Raw genomic sequence first — 6,222 nt, forward strand, 5'->3', positions numbered from 1 at the left:
GGGGGCTGCGCTGCCCCCCGAGAGCCTCCCCGCGGCTCTGGGCAGCGCAGGGACGGCCCGGGCCGCCGCCGGAGCCACCCCCCGCCCCGCGGAGCGGCTGCGCAGGGGCCGGGACGCCCCGCGGCTCCTCGTTAGTATAGTGGTGAGTATCCCCGCCTGTCACGCGGGAGACCGGGGTTCGATTCCCCGACGGGGAGAGGCGCGCTCGCGCGCGCGCTTTTTGTTTCCCCGCCGTCCTCGGCGGGAGCACCGCGAGACCCGACCGTTGGCCGCCGGCGCCAAAAAACATCGCCCCGGGCGCCACGCCCTTCCGCTGGCGGGGGGTGTGGGAGGAAAAATATTGAGCGCGGCCTCCCCGTCGGGGAATCGAACCCCGGTCTCCCGCGTGACAGGCGGGGATACTCACCACTATACTAACGAGGACCTGCCTTAGCGCAACTTGTCGCGGCGCTGCCTTTATGCGCACACGCAGACACCACCCCTACCGCTACCCCTCCCTTTCGGCGGGCAATAGTAACGCAGGGGCTCCCGCAGCGGGGCGGGAGGGGCGATCTCCAGCAGCGGGCTCCGGGACCCCGAGCCTGCGTACGGCGGCAATGTCGCGGGAGGGGAGCTCGGCACCACCGCGGGGCGGGAGGCCCTTGCTGCTCGGGGCCGGTAGTGGGTGCGTGGGTGGGGAGAGTTAATGTACTTGCGCGGGAAGGCGGGAAACGTAGCAGTGGCGGAGGAGAGGGGCCGGCGCGGGCGCTGCGGTTTTAATGGGTGCGGTTGTCACAGCGGGTGAGAAGGGTCCTCGCCCGCGCCGCCCTCCCCCGTCCCCGCGGAGCGGCCGGCGGCGCGGCCGGCGGCCCGTGGCGGGCGAGTTCTAACACTCTGCGTGGGGTTACCCAGCAGGACCTCGTGGCGCAACGGTAGCGCGTCTGACTCCAGATCAGAAGGCTGCGTGTTCGAATCACGTCGGGGTCACTTTCTTTTCTCTGTTTCCTCCGTCGGCCTTTAGCGGCTCCGTCTCGGAGGAAACGGAGGAACCTTAATTTTTTTTTTTCCCCGGCAGCGCGGAGCGGGGGCCTCTGCTGGAAACCAGCGTGCGCGGAGCTAAATGGGAGTCATGGCGCAGGATTACTGCTGTATCAATGTAATCATAAAGATCCCGTTGGATAAAATAGATGTCTTTGTTTATGGTGTTTGTGTATACAGGACTTTCTGATATCAACGCTTGAATACGAAAGGCAAGAACGTGTCAAAGATCTACTTTAAGTTTTAAAAAGGCAACCCAAGGTGTAGAAATGATGAGAAAAAGTCAGAAAGGGGTATAGAACGAGTAACTTTACATTCTAAATGGGACAGAGGCCCCCAAAATGGCAGGGAGACCCTCTTTTCAGTACAGAAGTTCCCATGAAAAGGAGTGGAAGTAAAAGCAGGGGAAGCAAGCGGTCTGGACGAGCCAAGAGCTTGGACGGATGCTGTGTTAAGAACCCTGAAGGCGAACAAAACCCTGACGGGGAGGGAGAGGGGAGAAGGGTGCCAGGGGAGGCCCTTCAGAGGGTGATGGGTCTAGGCTGTGGAACAAGAGTTTCCTCATTTCCACACGCCGAGGTGCCAGAGGCAGAAAGGCACAGAAAGTACTTAATTTTGACCTAGAGATGAGATAGTGAGTCCTGGAAGTAATACTTCAGTGATTTGGATGGACTGGAAAGTTTGACGCTTAATGAAATTTAATTAGGAGGGAAACAGAATAGTTTGTCAAGGGCCTGAATTTGAGGGACAGAGAGAAACCTGCCAGAGATACAATTCTAAGATGGTAAGAATTGATTATTAGCGTTGTAAACCATGGCAGAAAATGAAGAGAATACAGACGTCTTAGAAACCAGAATCAGCAGAGTCATAAAATTATGTGGGTTTTTTTAAGATAAATACTTCTGTTTTTACAGGCTAGTATTTGTTCCATATACCCTTAAAACCTTTCAAATACAGAAATTCTGCATCTCCCTTAACTGCTCTGTTCTGGTGCTTTGCTACCCTTACTGTTACAAAGCGACTATGTAGTTTAACCCTGATGTCTCTTTTGCTGTAACTTAAATCCAGCTCTTGTGCTATTGCACTGGAGAACAGTTTATTCCCTTCCTTTTTATAGGTACTTCTTATATATTTGAAATTCATTATGCCTCTCCATAGCTGTTCCAGAGTAACAGACCGTGTTTGCTGGGCCTCTGAATATTTGTATCACTCGCCTCTGGAGTCTTTCCCAATGAGTTGCATTTTTAAGTGCCCAGAACTGGTCCCAGTATTTCAGCTGACTTGGATTTTACCAGGTCTGAATAGAAGAGGAGGACTGCCTCACATGCTGGGCTGACTGGACTTCCATTTAGGTGGTGAGTCCTTTTTTATTTGATGCATAATCTGTTAGGTGGATGCATTTTTTATTGGATGCATAATCTGTTAGATTTTCCCTGGTCCCACAAAATATCTTATGTCTCTGCCTTACCATCCATCAGAGAGCTGGATGTAAGAAGTGGTGGCAATCTGCTTGCATTCCTGTAGCGCTGCCAAAGCAGGTGTGCTGCTCTAAACATCCTCAATTGCTGCCAGACAATGTCTCTGCCTCGCAATAAGGGGTTCATCTAATGACAATACAGAAGATCTGTTAATAGGAGTCAAAGTTTTCAGGGTGTGGTTTCACACTAATACACCTAACGTAACATGAGCGCAGGTTGTCACAAAACAGTCAGTCTCGCTCTGCCCTGTCCATCCCTGCCTGCGTTTCCCCCGTTCCACTTGGATCATGTCTTGCAATTGTGCAGCAGCAGCTGCTGGCTCAGCATGCAGATGTGGCAACGCAACTACTACATCCAACAGAAGGAAAGCGTCGCGAGTGCATGGCCTGGGACAGGATAGAGAGCAGGATCATCCCTTTCAACAACAACGACAACTACCAATGGTTCGGTTAAATTTTTTGTCAGTTGTACTTTAGAGGGAGAGCCTACTGTCCCTAAATCAAAATAATCTAGTGATGTTTCAAAACTAAATTAAAGAGTTAAATGCGCCTTAGCTATGTGCAAACTCTACCTCTCAGTTTCCTATCGATAAAATGGGAATAATAATTCTCTTTGATCTCACAGCTGTTTTGTCGAGTTATCTCCATTAATTCCGAGGCACTCAAGGATGCTGGTGGGTATTTGTCTCTCACCAGCATTTCTACAGTACGTGTGCTTCTGTGCTTTTGTCCCTTCATTTTGTTATCTGAATACTTCATTTTGTTATCTGACTGATCTCTTAACGCAGATGTTTTTTCTTATGAAATTGTTACTAGGTAAATATAGACAATAACTTAAATCCACATAAGGTTCAAAAATCTTGGAGCTGAAGTAATAGCTTGCATATGGTAAATATAGCTTCTGCACTATCTCGGTCCGTATATGATAAAAATAGATATCCAAAAATTCTTGTGTGGAAATGATTCAGCGTGGGAAGCTCTTCTGTAAATTGTCCTCTTCATTTAATTTCTGTAGGAGCCGATACCTCTGTTTTCCCTCCTCGTTGGTACAGGCCTTTGTCTATTACAGTGTCAGCAAAAAGGAGTTTTAAAACAGTTATACCGCTCAGTTGTACACATTTCTTTCCCTGCCTGGGGACAGAGTCGTACAGACCACCCACAGTGCTGGGCACCCCTGTATTCACAACAAGGGTGACCACCCGTCTATTTACCACGTCGGGCGACACAGCCTTCCCCGGTGGGTGCCAGTGAGAGTGCAGTCGCCTGGTAAAGAGTGCAGTCCCCCTGGTAAAACTACACCCACTGGCAAATTCAGCAGGAGATGTAATTTTTTCTGTAAGAGAATTGCTCTAAGAGCTATATGCCCCATTACAGTAAGGCATGCTTTTTTCTTATCACTTTGCCATTTCTACTTGGATTATACTTAAAAAGACATTTCTGATAAGCTAGAGCTGTTAAAAAGCCACCTAATTTTTCTAAATTAATCAAGAACGTGGACAAAAAATGAATGATTCTAGAAAGTACAGTTACACTGTGCCATCATGAATAGGCAACTGCTTATTTTATTTAGAGTAATGCTTTCCAGTTTCTGTTGCCTTTCTGAGAGGGAGTATTATTTTCAATGAGAAACTCACTGTGCACCAAGACTGAATTAATACTTCATATAGGTTTTTTACATTTCCTTTAGCTAAGATTTCCTTATCAGCTCAGCCTAAGACAAGGGCATGTCTGTAGCACTTCCTAAATGTCTTTGCCATGAATGGATTTATAGCCTTCATAATTTTACTATGTATTATGAGGCAAATATTACATATGAATGCAAATTATACATCTATACTTCATTATGGATTAAATATTGTCCAAACCCTCCACTGAATTTAGGATACTTTTTTGAACACACACCTATAGAACATTCATTTTTTCAGTGTAGCGCAACATAAACTATCTGTCTCATTTTTATGGGTGGCATTAGAAGTTAGGAGTCATAAACTTGGAGAAACTCAAAGCTAGAAATCTGAGATAATTTAGAAGGCATTCAGTGTTTTCATGTCAAAGAAGACTGTATGACTGAAAATCTCTTTCTCATGCTTAAGGAAAGCTAACAAATTCCAGACATTTGGGAGAGTCCTACAAAGGAAGGATTTTTGGCTTCTACTTTCAGCATATTTCACATTTTTAGGCAAGCTTACAGCAGTTTTTCAACCACTGAAAATGGCCATAGTCTCACACCATTTGCACTTTTTTCGTAAACTTTCCTTTTGTCACCATTTACACTGACAAGAGGTAAAATGTGGCTACCTGTTTCTCAGGTAGAGGCAGGTATTCTGGTCTTTGAAAACCAGAACTTGCTGTTAGGGATAAACATTTAAGTACTGGAATGCTTCACAGAAGGCATGGCAAAACAACAGTTTTGTACTCCAACCTTTAAGACGCAAATCATGTAACAGGCACATAGACCACCTTGTGGTTTTTTTTCCTCTGTAGAAACATTAGAAAGGTCTTTTGAGCTCATTCATTCGTTATCCCCTTTGACTGCTGCGTTAGGCTACAAAATGCAAGCTTTCTTTCCTTCAAACAAAACAAACAATAAAGGTGCAGATCCTCAGCTGTATTAAGGTCTAATTGTGGTGATAGTTGCAGGTTTACAGGTTCCAGTGTTAATCATTATGTACGTGCACATTTAGTGCTTTCTCATATTACTTTCCCTGTCTTTACCTTGCCTGGGGAATGCCTGCTGTTACCAAGAAGTGACAATGAAAAGTGTAGAGCCAGGAAATAAAGGACAGTTTTGTGCCAAGGATTTTTTATGGACTTCACTTCCCAGAGAAGTCTACTGCTCTGAAATAGGGTGACACTAAAGTGTTATACGATGCTTTTTTAGCTTTTGTCACTTTGGAAGCAGCTAAAGGTAAGCCAGTAAGAGCCCAGTGTCCATGCAAGGGAGTTATGTCAGTGTAACAATGTAACTGAGAAAATCATTCATGAAAAGATAACACATATTTCTATAGTTGGGGAAATAACTCTCAAAACATAAATGGACTGTAAATATGAACTGTAAGTAATGTCAATCTGGGGCTGTGGCTCCACAACCACTGTACTGGATTTTGAACAATTAGCCAAAACATGATGCTGAGTGTCTGCTGTCTTTATGCTTCTACGCCAGTTTTGCCTGACAGCAAAAAGAGAAAACATACAGATCCAAGATAAAGCCAGTTAACCCATCCACTTGTTAGGACCAAAGCTGAACTGGGAATGTAGCTTTGTAGTGATTTACTGCTTCATACCATACTGCAGTTGCATTTTTAATGCTACACTTAATGCATTAAAACCAGCCTTAGCATCAACATACTTAGACGGAAAGGTATAAACTGACTTCAAGCTCAACAGTTTTCATTCCTTCCACTCCTAAGGGTCACTCACAAGAAAAGCGAGCACCAACTGTATTGCATATTCCAAACAGTACAATGAGTTGCAAATGACAGCTGCGCTCCTCTAAGAAGCAGTGTCAGAAAACAAGCTTCAGGCCTAAAGTATAGTATCATTATTGTCCGTGGGGATGTTAGATGGTGTCTGCACCAATTTTTTAGGTTGCATTTCCACTGTTAACTTTGGTTAAAATTTCCCAGACCCAGTTCCCCCTTACACTGCTTTAAAACATTTTTTACTTGATATGAATGGAGGTTGTTAGTTTTGACATTAGTACAATAGCTGAAGAATCTCTCTGCTGC

At 45.5% G+C, this 6,222-nt stretch overlaps 3 non-coding genes across 3 annotated transcripts; 2 read left to right on the plus strand and 1 right to left on the minus strand.

The window, feature by feature from the left end:
• Nucleotides 1-125: 125 nt before the first annotated feature.
• Nucleotides 126-197, plus strand: TRNAD-GUC (transfer RNA aspartic acid (anticodon GUC)). Its single transcript has one exon. It is a non-coding gene; the product is annotated as a tRNA-Asp (tRNA).
• A 154-nt stretch (nucleotides 198-351) lies between these two features.
• TRNAD-GUC (transfer RNA aspartic acid (anticodon GUC)) lies at nucleotides 352-423 on the minus strand. The gene has a single exon. It is a non-coding gene; the product is annotated as a tRNA-Asp (tRNA).
• A 471-nt stretch (nucleotides 424-894) lies between these two features.
• Nucleotides 895-966, plus strand: TRNAW-CCA (transfer RNA tryptophan (anticodon CCA)). The gene has a single exon. It is a non-coding gene; the product is annotated as a tRNA-Trp (tRNA).
• The last annotated feature ends 5,256 nt before the right edge of the window (nucleotides 967-6,222 follow it).

Source organism: Ciconia boyciana, chromosome 1 (genome assembly GCF_034638445.1).
Source record: "Ciconia boyciana chromosome 1, ASM3463844v1, whole genome shotgun sequence".
In the NCBI taxonomy this organism is placed as follows: Eukaryota; Metazoa; Chordata; class Aves; order Ciconiiformes; family Ciconiidae; genus Ciconia; species Ciconia boyciana.